Source organism: Agelaius phoeniceus, chromosome 2, assembly GCF_051311805.1.
Source record: "Agelaius phoeniceus isolate bAgePho1 chromosome 2, bAgePho1.hap1, whole genome shotgun sequence".
Lineage (NCBI taxonomy): Eukaryota > Metazoa > Chordata > Aves > Passeriformes > Icteridae > Agelaius > Agelaius phoeniceus.
In genome coordinates, this window is record NC_135266.1 from 71,316,474 (window position 1) to 71,332,348 (window position 15,875).

A 15,875-nucleotide genomic window follows, 5' to 3' on the forward strand; every position below is an offset into this window, starting at 1 on the left:
ACTAAAGAGCGCAGAAATCCTGCAATTTTCAGGAACTTTCTGCTGACACATTTCCCAAAAAATCACGTAGGCATCCCAGCAAACTCTGAGTAGGTCAACAAAAAATTTACTGAACAGAAGAAAAACGGATATCCCACGTGTGCATTACAAATTCTGCCAATCATGTTAGCCACATAAGTCATTTATGTCTGTATCCTTTCCATCTCTTTCTGAAAAACATGCTTTTAGTGAATGCTAACCTGGTATGCATTGATTTCTGTGGTTTGTTTATAAAAAGAAACAAGCAGCATATACTTATAAATATTTAAAACCAAATTTATTTTTAAAGAATGAAATATTAAATATGTACTTTTTTAAATAAATACACAGTACACAGTTGTTATCCAGAAGCGTGGATAACAACTCGAGACCAAAATTAGTATCCTCTTCTCAGGAACAAGAAGTCACTTATCTGATGAAAGGCACCATCACATCTCAAGAAAAGTAGCTGCCCTTAGCTCCTGGTAAATTGTGGAGGTCCCTTTTTTCTTTCCAAGAGACTAAGGTAGAATCAAGGACAAACCATTAAAAAAATTAAGGAACCATTCCCCCTATGTTGTCAATCTAAAATCCAAATTGATCTTGTAATTCATAGAGAACAGAATATTTCTTTAGCTGTTTACCATTAATCACTAGTCATAAAATGCAAACAGGCAGACTGCATGTTGAACTGATCACACTCATATTTCCCAATTGCATCTATCAGCATTCCACAGCCAAACACCTGAAGCCATTCAGTTTTATACTGATAAGATGCTCAGCCCGTATTTTAGAGCCACAGTCCAACCTTCTCCTCCTTTATAGGAGTCCTACTGCTAGTGCTTTATCTCCTCCTTCACATCCAGCACCACTGCTTAGTGCATATTCACCACTCCAGTTGCCAACACAGCAACCAAGATTTGTGTCCTTCACATGCCCTACAGCCACTTTCCTCTCCTCACCTGGACTCTGCTCTCCACACCTCACTTCTGCAATGCCATGTCTCACTGTTTCTTTGGAAGTTGCCAGCTGCTCCAACAAGAGTTGGAGGCACTGGTAGCTAAGAGGAGACATATAAATTAATCCTTTTGACTACCCTTTCACCCTTGCAGTTTTACAATCGAGTGTTTGCCCTATTTGGTACAAAACATTTATTTTTTTTAATTATTGAAACTGTTTGCTATTCAGAGACAGATTATAAAGACTGTTTCTTACTCTCAGAAGAAAGAGTCCAGTAACTAAAATAATGAGATGGGGTAGCTGCTCCTCCCCCTTTCCTATCCACTCCCCAGAGACATTCCAAACTCCCCTCCCACTGTCAGTCCTATTCAAAGGCCGTGTTCTTATTTGAACATGAAAACTCTTCCAACACCCCATAGCATGTCAACTCTTTCCACAAACCCTCAGAAGTAAATGCTGCTTCTTCCCACACAATAAGGAAAATGCACCTAGCTTACTAAATGCTGACAGATTACAGACCGGGTAGCTATCTGCAAAGACTCAGCACTCTATTTTTTAAGTATAAGGAGACTTGTTATCATTTTGAACTGTTTTACTGCATAGCTGAGGCTACCTTGGAGTTGCAACCAGATAATTTCAGGGCAGTTTGTTTTATCTTGAAGGCTCTTCTCAGTGGTGCCAAACAACAAGGCAAGAGGCAATGGGCAGAAAGTAATGCACAGGAAGTTCCACCTGAACATGAGGGAGAATTTCTGTAGTGTGCAGTGACGGCATACTGGAACGGGCTGCCCAGAGAGAGTGTGGAGTGTTCCTCACTGGAGACGCTCAAGAACCATCTGGACACAACCCTGTGCCATGTGATCTGGGATGACCATGCTTGAGCAAGGGAGGTTGGACCAGATGCCCCACTGTGGTCCCATCCAACCTGACCCATTTCATGAAATGCACAAACCAAATAATAAATGAAGCTTTAAATGTTAGTGTTTTATTTACAAGTATAACACTGCAATGAGTATTGATGAAATATGCTTTAATTTTATTCCTGAATTTAAAAAAGAAAGGGCATCCATCTAGACCCTGATGATCACAGCAGTCTCTTGTAAACTTAAAGAAAGCCATTGGAAATCAATTAGGGCACCTATTTCCAATGAAAGAAAAACCCAAATGATGCTTTTCACCCCTCCAGTTCCACAGTGGTTAGTATGAACTTTGCCATGAGTTTGCCTCAAAATATTTTGCATAGTGGATCAAAACATTTTGAATATTTCCTATCATTACATTGCTTTGAACAAAAAGATTTCCTAGACATTAATTCTTAACACTAGTAAGTAGATTTTGAACCTAAACATGTTGAAGTGAAAACAATGGGGGGGAGGGACAATTAAATCCTGGCATGTTAATACTCAAGAAGCTTTTGTTTTTCTTTAAATATACAACAGAAGCAAAGAAAGATGCTGAATTCTGAAGTGAACCTACTCTAAACTTGCCTCCCTCACAGCAGTGCTGTTGCTGTTCTATTGGTGATAAAATCTTCTCCTGTGAAATGCAATTATTAGTTTAAAACCCATTGAGCTGATGAGATCCCCCAATCCAAGAGGAATAGATTTCTTAACTACAGCTGTGACCAGCTGGCTGCTAAACAGAAAAAGGACTGCTATTGCCATCTCTGTGATGAGGCTCCAGGGGCAATGCTGTGGTTGTTGGCACCCTTCCTGAGGTTGAGAATCACATCAAACCAAGCAAAACCCTTTGTGACTGGAGACCAGTTTGTTTTTATGGACTAACAGGGTGGCTGCAGGCACAAACACATTGACTCCAGCTCCCAAAGACTGTAATTAAAAGTTATCTGTGATTACATGGATCTTCCATACACCCCACCAAATTATGTAACAAACCTATCAATACTTACATTGCTCTTAACTACACTTTAAAATAATCAGTGTAATCTACATAGACTACAAGCACATATGGAAAAAATCAAGCCATTAGAGACTAATCTACACACAGTTCAAGAAGTAATTTAACTACATCAGTTAAATTTAGAAGCTGATTTATTTAATCATTGCACAGGCAACCAAGATTTAAACCTCATCTTCAAGCAGATCCCTGTGCACTAGCTGCATAATTCAGAGGGAAGTTATTATGATGCCAATCACAGAAAAGTTCAGAGAAGAGGCCAATGACTGCATTTATTTGCAGAAATGAACATTTCCCAGTCTCAGACAGTGATAACAAAGAATATTTCTATATGTGATGAGCATGCTAAGGTTCTCACAGTGCAGACACCAGTTTGGATACACAAAGAGAAGAAATTTGCTAACATCAAACCCATTTTGCCAGGCTGCGATTTAATCTAACTCCATGCAGTCAAGTCCAAAATGTAAATAAGTGCATACTGAAAAGAGTTTAACCCCAGACAGGCAAGAGCTAAGCCCAAATATTCAGCCTCTCCTAACAGCAAAATCGGATAGGAAACAAGAAAAGGCTCATCAAAAATGTGTGTACCTGAAGATGGAAATCTGTGATCACTTCTGTACCATGTTTTAAGTTAGTCTCTCCCAAAACCAGTTTCACCTCATTTTGGCTTTACTGTTTGCAATGCAAGAATTCTGCAAGACTTTTGCCTTTCTCATAGGTCTTTTTCCACCCCTGGAGACCACTGGGAAAACGCTGTCCTGCTACTCCCCCCATCCACTGCTACGCAATTGGTGATCCAGTTTTTGGCTGGTCAAGTAGTCCAAAAACCCTCCACCATTCTCCAGAGACTATTTCTCTCCTGCCCAACCCACTTTTCACATTCAGTCTGCCCCATTCTGAAAAGCTTCTTTCTTTCAGGGGAATATTCTTAACAGTTTGCTTTAAATCAAACATTTAAGTTACTAAATAACTGTATAATTTACCAGCCATGAAGGTGAAAGGATACAGATTACATGACTGAAAGTCAGACAGTACTGGCAAAAGTCTTGGCACATAAATTTGGTTTAACCCTGACTGAAAATATCCAAGCTGCTTTCCCAATAAAAGTATTTCTAAACACTGGAGTATTATCCTCACAGCAATCACAAATATAATTTTAACATCTTTTTTCAAAACATGTAAGTGAATACACTGTATTTTTATCTGTCAAAATAAGTGTAAAGGTCTATTTCTTAGAATTGCTTGTATGTGATGACAAAAGAATTCTTCTCGTAGTCTAGTGAATTGACAGCTGGGGCTAGTAAGCATCAGAGGCTGTATTCAAACCCTGCATCTGGTATTTCACTCCTCACTGCACGTTCTCTAACTTTCTTTGTGGAAGACACTTTTGTACTGTAGTGTTGTAGGTTTACTATAATATTTAATCTAGTTTTTTTATCAACCTGACAACTTTTGGGGGCATTTACATTGGCAAAACACAGTAGGAAATCCAGAGAAGCAAGACAAGGCATAGCTATAATCCAAGTGACAAAATGAGTGACAATTTCAAATTCAAATGCCTTACTACACATGCAGGTGAATTAAGCTGTTGAAATTTTTTATTGACTTGAAAGTGAAGTTCTTTGAATAGAAATTTAAAAAGAAAATATATTACATTTCTGTAGAAATCAATCATTATTTTAAATACAAGTTTCTCATTTTATTGATCAGGTAGTTTCCAAATTGTATGTCCAATCCGAATGTTTCTGATACATGAATGATCACTGTTCAATCAAAAATTAGAATTTGTTCACTAGAATTAGGTTTTAATATATTTAAAAAACTTAAAGGTTGATATTTTCAAGTATGTTCAGCATTGTGTTTAGACACCCATCAGTTACATTAAATTCCAGACTAGTTAAACACTTGACACTTCAATTAAACTCTACATGAAAGCTGAGCTTAAACTGCACAAAGAAACAGAAAATACTTGATAAAACTACACTAAGAATGAACAGCAAATAGCTCAAAATAATTTTTGAAGCTTTATTAATAAATGTAACTGAGGTAAAATATTCCAAAACCAAGGTTCTTATTCCTGTAGTAACTAATTTCTATAGCTCCCTGTAAATAAAAGCAATGATGTTTCCATGCACATGAAAAGCAACTGAAATCTAACAGTGCTGTAACATTCACTGCTTCATTAAATAATAAGCAATATGCTAATATAATAATTTAGTAGTGAAGTGACAAAATTTTCAATATGTATATTTAGTTTACCCTTTTTTTTTTCCTACAGACTACTTACTTTCCTTGAGACACTTCCTCCACTTTTGACCGTTACAGCAAGAGATCTTTTTTCCAAACAATTTCAGTATATAACCGTTGATTTACCTTTCCATTTAATGGGTAATGCAAGAGGGGTAAAGGAGGAAAGAGTGGGTTTTCTTTCACCCTTCTCCTTCAAAAGCTGTTACCATAACCCTCCCACTCCTGTGTGCACCATATTGCTTCCTTATTCCTTCATTCCTCAAAACAGTTTCCTACTTGAAATTGTGAAGGCACACATTTTCCAGAATTATTCTTTTTCCTAACTTAAAGTACAATCTCTTTCAGAACATATATGCGAAAAAGCATCTCAAGTATCATCCAGCATATTCTCAGAACTCAAAACAGAAATGAAGCATAAGTGAATTTCAGCTGAGGGGGAAAGTGTGGCAAAGGATCATAGCCAGGGTTATAGACAGAGTCTATAGGACACAGCTCTAGGACACAGGAGAATAGTATCCTGAACACTCTCCTAAGTCACTGCTGCATACTTTACAGTCTCTCAGAGACCTTGAAGCAAGGCTGGCCGTGGTTTCTGCCAAAGGCAGCACTGTGGTGTGCAATGCTGGAAGAAAACAGCCTCTCCTACAGGTAGCTAATACTACTTTTAACCTCATCCTTTCAGAAGGAAGAACAACAAAGCTGCTCTTCAGCTTCCTCCCCTGCTCAAAAAGTTTCTCTCTCCCACTGCAAATGCCAACAAGCTGCAGCTCCCTGTAAATACACACATGCATACATCTATCAGCTTTACTTATTGTAACAAAATTGTCTGCACCTTGCCAGGAGTCCTCCGTTAGCACCCCCAGGTGTGTCCCACCTCTTACATCACACCATGAGGAAAGTGCTACTCTTCCAGCAATGCAACACATAATCCTTATCTAAAGGTCCTTGGTGTTGAGTGTGGCAGCTGAGACAGATTGGGGGCAGGGAAATATTTCCCCACACAGCTAGTTTAATATCAATAAATACAAATCTTTTATTATCCGTTGCACTTTGATGCCAACAAACATTCAACTTCAGCAGATTTAGTTTAAATCTCTTAGACAATACATCAACAAAGTACAGATTATACAGGGTAAAAGTAATTAACAGATGCAAATTTATAAATCCAGTAGCTCATGAACAACCATGAATAAAGTAAATTTATTTCAGTTTCTACACAATAAGATTAGTATTTAAATGCTACCAGTCTCCTGGGTGAGCAATGCTTTTGACATTTGTTTCAGGGCCTAATACAGCACATCTTCAATATCACAAAAATATAAACCTCCTTCCCAAGGCTAACTGAAAACCTTCTGGAAGAGTTCCTAAAATTCATCACTGGTCTTCAGTTTGAGGCACTTATCACAGTCGTCCAAGCTATTTGTAACAGATTCACACAAATGCAAAGTAAGTGACAAGGAATTTCAGCAAGAGCTCTCTTGAACAACTTACCATTTAAAAAGGAGCGTGGAATATCCGTACTGTTTATGCCTTTGAGAAGACAGCTGTTCTCTAACTTCCTGGCACACTCAGGTGGCTTTTTCTGCAAACAAAGACAAATCTAACTTAATCTTTCAGTAACAGAATAATTAAAAATATGCATTAAAAGTGGGGCTCGGTTCAGTAATCAGCTGAAAAAAAAAAACTTAGTAAAATATGCATGAGTAGAATCCAGACAGTTTTAACCATTTTGTGCTAAATATTTCATGATACAGCTTAATTTTTTTCAAGGTAACAAAATAGCTTGTGTTATTTTATAATCAATTTTTAAATAGAAACATCAGCAGAGAAAGTAACATTTACCCACTTGAAGACTGCAGAGATGGAAAAATGATGTAACAGCCTACAGTAATGCACAATAAAACAGCAGTCTTAAATCCCTCTGAGATCCTTCACAGCAAATTAAATATTACTGAACAGAAACCCACTAAAACAGACTAAAAAAAAGCAATGAGAATCTCCCGCAAAAATAAAGTAATGAGATGTTTCCATGAAAATATTACAGTTCCTAGCATCAAGAGAACACTGGGACTTATAGATTAGCATTTAGTAATACACGAAATTTTTATAAATTAAGGGGATTTGCAGTTAAGATATAAATGCCCTTTCTGCAAGAACTATATAAAAATGATCTCTAAAACAGATCACTTGCTTAGAGGAGGCTGATACTATTACCAGAATTTTAAAGAGGTGCCTCTATGCATTTTTTTGCCTAAATATTTTAGACAATTAAAATTTACAAGAGGAAAAAAATTTCTTTATCTCAAGGACACAATTATAAACCGTGATGTGTAAGAAAGAAAAAGCATCTAAAAGAGCAAAACACTGTTAAAGTCACCACACAGATTTCTCAAAGGCAAGACAGCAGTGTCCTCCTTGCTCACTGTCACCACCTGCCTTGCTCACATTCCTTCATTCTCCCTCCAAATACCACAGCTTTAAGGTGCCCAGACCTTGATTCCACTAACCACTGGTGCAGTAACCACCTATTCCAAATAAAATATTGTCCTCTAGTTAACTTGCTCACAAAATCTACCAGTTGGCCAAGGTCTTGGTCCTCACTTAAGTGTTTGTATGCTTAGAGAAAAATTAAAGAGACACATTATAAAGGCTCACATACATACAGTTCATTCATGTTCTCATTACCAGGACAGATGTACTAAATGGGGAAAGCTATTTGCCTAAGTTAACATAAGATGGATGTGGACCTGCTGTAGGGATTCCAGGAGGGCCACAATGATTATTAGAGGGGCGAGAGCACCTTGTCCTATGAAGACAGGATCCTGGACAAGAGGAGGCTCCAGGGAGATCTTATGGCAACTTCCAGTGCCAAGAGGAGACCAACAAGAGAGCTAGAGATGGACTCTTCACAAGGACTTGTAATGAAAAGACAAGAGGGAATGGCTTCAAACTGAAAGAGGGTATGTTTAGGTTATATATTGGAAAAAAGTTCTTCACTGTGAGGGTAGTGAGACTGGAATGGGTTGCCCAGAGAAATTATGGAAGTGTTCAAGGGCATCTTGGATAGGGCTTTGAGCAGCCTGGCCTAGTGGAAAGTGCTCTGCCCATGGCAATGGCATTGGAAGTAGATATTCTTTATGATTCCTTTCAACCCCAGCCTTTCCGTGATTCTGTAAGCGACTTCAACCAGCAGTGATTTAAGTATACCTGTGGCTCAGAAAACAGTAAATCTGCTTTAGAGCAAACAGCACTACATTAACAACACTATGGAACAGACATCATCGAGCACTTGTGGTACAAGGTGACTGGAACTTTATATAGATCCTAAACCCTCCAGTACTACCAAGGGGTCTGAGAATGTGTTTACACATTACAGTATCCTCAGCAGCAAAGGCACTTCGGGAAATTCTCAGTTCCCCACGAGTGACACATTTTTGTCCACATGCTGCAGTTTACTTCCATCATTTACATTTACACACTGTCTGCAATGCTGAACTACATAAATAGGATCCCTGAATCCATTTTGTGATGAAAGAATTCCTCACTCAGATCAACAATACAGAACCTATAAAGGGATTAAAGGGATGGAAAGAAAGCTGAGAACTACCACGCATGAAGACAAATCTCAGCTTTCACAGTGAAATTAAATCAACTATCTTGATGTGTATTTCAATAAAAATCCTTACCTGGCCAAATAAAAACATGAAGATGTGGTCAATGTCAAGCAGTTTTAGATTTTATTTTTTTTTGCAATCAGATTTTTTATATTTTTTAAGTAGAATATTGAAAAAGGCCCAGGATAAGCCAGAGACAAAGTGTTGGACTCTCTCTGAGTTCCATATTTAAGATACATAGCTATGATGAAAACACAAGATACAGAAAGGAAAATATGTTTTGGTACACCGCTAACAGTCCAGCAATACCTATCTACTGCCCAACTGTGAAAACACGCACATTCCCTTTTGAATGGATTCTTTCTTTCCCATGAAATCCCCAAGAGGGGAAAAAAACAAAACAAAAGCATTATAAAAAGATTCTTACTCATTATCAAGAACATCACTGACTCCTCTGCCAAGTGCCCCATTTGACACATTCACTGACTAAATTACAGGAAGTACTAAACAGTTTCAACAGAATAAGAATTTAGACATGCAGAATGTGTAACACTGACTTCTGGTAAGAAATTTACATCCAGCTGAATTTTGTTTAAAATCGATGTTTTAAAGCTTTCTAAACAAAACTCCAAGAAATGAGACTATTATAGGCAAGCAATTTGAAGAACAAGCTATATGGCACACAGAGGATTACTTCAGAAATCCACAGGAAAAAAACATAAAGGATTTAATGCAATACATAACTTTTACACAGATTGAGGATTAAAAGTATCCAAATGGCAGGTCATCATGAAAATGGTGAAAAAAGGATTTTATTTTGAAGTCTGCTTTCTGGGGTAGGGGGAGGGTTTTTAAAATATGCTTTCATATATGGAGACCCAAAGTTTACCACTATAGTTTGAATTCAAGTAACTGCATTACCAATGCATAGAGACAAAAAAGGAAGTGGTTTAAAACTTCAGTACTGGGTTGCCTTGTTAAATTTGTGCATGTATTTAATCTTAAAGTATGAAATTCAATCTTAGAAACTACTGTAACTCTGCAACACACATTTGGAAAACCCAGACAGGTTCTGAAGCCTTCAAAGAGTAGAACCACACATCAATTAGTGGTTAGGTCCCCCTTGATCTTATGTACTTCTACAGTGGGATGGGGGCTTTTCTGTAAAAGAGCCATACAATCAGTTACTTAAAACTGAGGGGCCTCTTAGGAGCACATCTTAAGCAGCTTTTCTAAGATTGATCAAGACAACTCAAAAGTTTCTTATTTTAAACTAGACTATCTTTAAATCCCTAAACTAGATTGTTCCATATCCCAGTCTTAAGTTCGAGCACAGAACAGGAGCAGCATAAAGACATGGCAACTCATGTTTTCCAGGTGGTCTTTAACTAAAGATTCACTCACTGTTGTCTAATCCATGAGCCTCCGCAGCATCCAGAAATGCAAAATTACTTGGGATAAACACTGTACTTGGAGTGCAGAGAGCAACCTGCCCTTTGACAAGCCCTCAGGGGATACTTTCCCACTCTGCATCTTCTTGAGAACCACTCTGACAGTCAGACTTAGTCACCACACCCAGTGTGTCCTTTGCCACTAATTCCGTCCAAGGAACAAACAAGTTCAAGTTCTGGAAATTTTTCTTCAGAGCACAGGCAGATAAAATAAAAAAATCCAACCCATGTGGAGTACTGGGTGTCTCTTTTATTCCATTTGACTCGCTGGATTATGGTACAAATATTCACTACTTGACTGAGTATAGCAGTCCTTCAGTACTGGACAGAGGAAACCCATCTAAACAGCAGGCTTGCAAAATCCTAAACATCCTGTAGAATTTATCTGAGGTTAAACACTTGATCTTCAGAGATTTTGCAATCTACAAAAGCCAGCCCATCAAGCCTACAAGCCAGCCAGTAACAGCAGTGGCTTGTCAGACATTCTTTGCTGGCTCCTGCAGGACCATTCCTACATCTATCACCTCTTTGGTGTCCCAACAAGAGGCCTGCCCAGGACTACACTCTCTTCTTATAGTCAGCACTGACTCTTTACTGCAAATGAAGCCAAACAAAGATTATACCACAAATTACTGGTACCAACCACAAGAGACAGGAAGTAGCTCTCTTGTCTTTGATCCAAAAAGAGAGGGTTCTTCCACCACCGGGAAAGACAAAAGGCCAATACCTCTGAAAAGGAGCAGATTTCAGATGGGATATCAATATCAAAATGTTTTCAAACGCTTGAAAAGGTTTGCTGGCAGAATCACCATCCCTAAATTCTTCACAGATAACAACCCGAATATCGCAGTACAAGTCTTCTGTACTATCAGCCTGCTCTTTCTCCTAATACAGCCCTGCACTCTTCTCCAGAGGGCCAGAGTACACATCCTTACAGAATAGCAAAGAGGTCCCTCCTAGGCTGTAGAGATATCTCCCTAATGCTTCACAAAAGGAATTCAGATGCCTTTACTCAAGTGGATCCCCACTCTCATGTAACAACACTAAAAATGGGTCATCCTCAGCAGACAGCATCTCTAATTTCAGTTGTTACCCACCCAGCATTACATAGCACAGTTTTTCAATTACTAATATTTAAGAATATGTTTCTTGAAACAGAAAAGTCCCTTAAATTGCACTTTCTGGAGCATTCAACCTCCTTTCTTGTTGTTAGCAGGCACTGCTAAAAAGCATGAACATCTAAGACAGATGCTTTGTGTAAGTACTCCAGACAGAAAACCTGTGGGTTCATTAAGGGGATTAGTCCAAGGCTAGGTGATGTGACTTTCAAGTTAAATGCTTCATTAAAGTATCTGAATTTGGTGACAAAAATCAATCAAAAAATATTCTCAGGTCATGAACAGCCAACATTCAAATCAAATAACAGATTTCACCTTGTGCTGAACAAGACTTAATATTTTCTTCACTCCTACATCTCCAGAAATAGCAGAGGCTCAAGCAGGTTGTACTCTACAGTTTCATAATGTTAGAGAGAAGTGGCAGAGTAAGGGAAGCATGAATCAGCACAGGCCACAGAACCCTGCTGAAAAGCATTAGCCAAAAATACCACATATAGACACACACATAAACCACAAATGAGACACCTCAAGATTGAGAAATGAAATCTAGTAGGTTTCAGAATGTCCAGGAACAAAAGAAAAATTAAACAGAACTGATGTGGTTTTTAAAAAGCGGAAAAAACACCACACCAATAAAGAAGTGCAACAGGGAAGAAGGCAGCACCAACGTCCTACTAAACAACTCAGCACTGCTGTAGCTGACAGCCAACTTCAATTCCATGGAATCAGAATTATGCAGATGGTCACAGCCTGGACCAAGCAAGCAGCTGCTCTCTCTAGCACACCCCATTCAGGGCCAAAACATATTTTTACATCTGGATCTAGCTGAAAGCAGGAACTCGCATCACTCCATGGCTAATTTCCCCCCAGCATGGTGGTGAAAGAGAAATGAAAAAACATAAGAGCACTCAGATTTAATGTTTGGAGAACAGAAGGCACATCCTTCACCTTAGCAGACAGAATAATGCTTTGTGATCTAGAGCTGGGTAGATATATGGAAAAAATTCACCTTCCCTGTTATTATGTCCTCCTAAAAGGCCACATCCTTTGTTAAAAAACCACAACTGAGATATGAAGCTTGCTTCCATTGGGAACTGCTTTATGATCCCTTAAAATGGCTTTTTAAAGTATATAAATAGCAAGAGGTCTAAAACAAAACAATGGACTTGTGGGAGATGATTAAGTGACTGCTGGGGGTGAATTAAAAACAATGTCATTCAGTGGTTTTTTTCCATTACAGAATTACAGAATGGTTTAGGTTGGAAGTGACTTTAATGATCATCTTGTTCCAAACCCCCTGCCATGGGCAGAGACACCATCCACTATCCCAGGCTGCTCAGAGCCACTTGGCTTTGAACACTTCCAGGGATGGGGAATCCACAACACCTCTAGGCAACTTGTTCTGGTGCCTCACCACCCTCTGAGTAAAGAGCTTCTTCCTATCCACTCTCTTTCAGTATAAAGCCATCACCTCTTGTCCTGTCACAAAAGGCCTTCTCTTCCCCAGGCTGAACAGCCCCAGCTCTCTGAGCCTGTGTTCACAGGAGATGTGGTACAGCCCTCTGATTATTTTCATACCCTTCCTCTGGACTTGCTCCAACACGTCCACATCCTTCTTAGGTTGGGGGCCTCAGAGCTGGATGCAGCACTGCAGGTGGGATCTCACAAGAGCGAAGCAGAAGTTGAAAATCACCTCCCCCAGCCTGCTGGTCAGGTGGCTTCAGTCACAATACTGATGGACCTGGGGCTGCCCACTCCCAAGATGGAAGACCGTCAGTGTGGGAACAGCGAGTTTCCATTTATGGATGACGAAATTCTAAGGGATCAGCTGAATATTTCCAATTCCATGGGGAACGATGGGATTCATCCCAGAGTTCTGAAGGAGCCAGTGGATGCTTCAGCAGCACCCCTGTCCATCATCTACCAAAAGTCTTCAGAGTCAAGAGAGGTCCCTGCTGATCCAGATCTAGTTTTACTCCAATTTACAAGGAGGGTATGAAGGAAGATCCAAGAAACTACAGGCCTATTAATGTAACCTCAGCTCTTGGAAAAATCATAGAAGAAAAGATTATACTGGGTAATACTGAGAGGAATTTAAAGAATAATGCAATTATCAGGCACAGTCAATATGGGTTCACAAAAGTCATAAATAATAAGCTAATTTGGTTACCTTTTCTGATAAGGTCACAGATCTAAAGAAGGCAAGGCAGTAGATGCCTTTTTCTGGATTTTTAGGAAAGCTTTTGATACTGTCACAGCATCCTTCTGGACAAGCTGTCCAGCTGCAGGACAAGCGGGTTCATGGTGTGCTGGGTGAAGGACTGGCTGAAGGGCAGAGCTGAAGGGCTGTAAAGTGGAGGGGGTACAGCTGGTGACTGGTCCCCAGCACTGCTCCTCAGGGGTCAGTTCCAGGGCCACTCCCGTTCCTGTACTTCCCAACCATCTGCACGAACGAGTGCAGTGCACCTTTACTGAGTTTGGTGGTGATACCAAACTGGGAGGCGCTTTTGGCTTCCCTGAGGAACAGGGAGATTTGTGTAGGGGGATCTACATAGATTGGAACACTGGGCTATGATTTATAGCATGAAATTTAACAAGTCCAAATGCTGGATTGTGCACCTGGGACAAAGTAATGCCAGACACAAGTATAAACTGGGAGAGGGATCTGGAGTACATGGTGGGCAGAAGCTCAGTCTGGGTCAGCAGTGAGCCCTGGCAGACAAGAGGGCAAACCCCATCTCAGGATGCATCAAACAGCATCACCAGCCAGGCAAATGAGGAGATTGTCCAGCTGCATTCAGTGTTGCTGTGGCCTCACCTCAAGGACTGTCTACTGTTCTCAGGTGCACAATTTATGAAGGCTGTGAAGGTGCTTGAATGTGTCCAGAGAGGCTCAACAAAGCTGGAGAAGGGCCTGTGAGGAAAAGTCCTGCAATGAGTGGCTGAGGACTTGGGGTTTGTCTCGTTTGGACAAACAGAGGCTGAGTGGTGACCTTACTGCTCTCCACAGCTTCCCAAGGAAGGGATGTGAAAAGAGAAGGATTGAGCTCTGCTCCTTGGGCCCCAGTGACAGGATACATGGGAATGGCTCAAAGCCGCTCCAGGCGAGGTTCAGGCTGGACAGTAGGAAGTGTTTCATCACCAAGGGACGGGTCACGCACTCAAACAGGCTTTCTAGAGAGCTGGTTGATGCCTCAGCTCCTGACAGTGTTTAAGAGGCATTTGAACAACATCACTAAGGACATGCCTTAACTTTTGGTCAGCCCTGAAGCAGTCAGGCAGCTGGACTGGACAAATGCTTCCAAGTGAAATACTCTGTTCTTATAAACATCTTTCTCATATGCACATACTCATGTGTGTATGTAGCTAATGCTGTAGTTATTTCATTTATAAAGCCTTGTGTACCTACAGATACAGATCTCTCTATATACATAAAACCAGTATGTTTTATCACTATGAAGATATTTGTGAAATGTGTAGGGTTTTCCCCCAATTTTAAAGTCTCAAAAACCATATAAATTGTTTTCAAACAGACAGAGGTATCATACAGATTAATCATTAAAGAGCCACCATTTAGAAAATTAAAACTAGTGCAATTCAACAGTTAATGACTCCTTACAGCTGACCTATGGGGTTCAATCAAGGACATTATTATGTAAAGAAATAAGGTGGGTGAGAAGGGAGGGACAGAAATGAAAGCTTTTTAACAGGTGAAACTTATGTATTGAATTATTCCTTATTTCATCCCAGCTGGAAAGCTGTTCTTGAAAGAGACTGGCATAGTTTAGCATTAGCTACATGGTTCAGGTCTATCCCAGTTTCTCTAGGGGTTTTTTTTCCTCCCTCCTCCTGTTTTTAAAGGGCCAGATGCAACTGAGTTTTGTTGGTTTCTTTTGGGTCTTTTTTGTTATAAACATTTTTATTTATAAGCCAGTTAAACTAAAGCAGTTTTGCATGGATCTGTGACCTCAAATCTCACTCAATGTAGAGGAGCTTAGCAGTTTAGGAAGATCAAACAAATCACCAAAAATCCAGAAGTATGTGAAATAAAGTCCACTTTTTCTTTTGAAAAGAAGGCTGAAGTGGCTTAAAACAATCATGCCTGCTGTTACCATGGGATTTTTATGGTTTTAATTAAGACCTGTTTTCATAAAAAGGAATTTTAAAATACTTTTTTAATATAGGTAATGAAAAATACTGACTTCATTATCCTAATCACATAACCCATCCAGGTCATCTACTGCCTTACCATCAGATTCAACACCACACAGTTGATACTAACTAAAGAGACGAATTTTACCTGTTCCCACTACGTATTCCTATAAATTAAATCCTTCAGATTAATTCACTATGACATTCACAGCCATGTTTAGTATTTTCTACTGGGGGGAAGGAAGAAGAGGCAGTCAGCTGCCACAAATACAGCATCTTACAAAGTAATTTCCATTAAGAGATTTAGAAACAATAACTAAGATATGATGTGACCACAAAGAAAACCTAAATTACTTAATACATACAATATATACATCTCAGACATCTCCATAATA

The 15,875-nt window shown here is 39.4% G+C and overlaps 1 protein-coding gene across 2 annotated transcripts in view; it reads right to left on the reverse strand.

The window, feature by feature from the left end:
- WASF3 (WASP family member 3) overlaps window positions 1–15,875 on the reverse strand; it is a 65,456-nt gene that overhangs the window by 39,909 nt on the left and 9,672 nt on the right. For both annotated transcript variants that reach the window (XM_054654923.2, XM_077173852.1), the window contains exon 2: window positions 6,637–6,727. The gene's annotated coding sequence lies outside the window, so the exon portion shown is untranslated. The remainder of the gene's footprint in view (window positions 1–6,636; window positions 6,728–15,875) is intronic.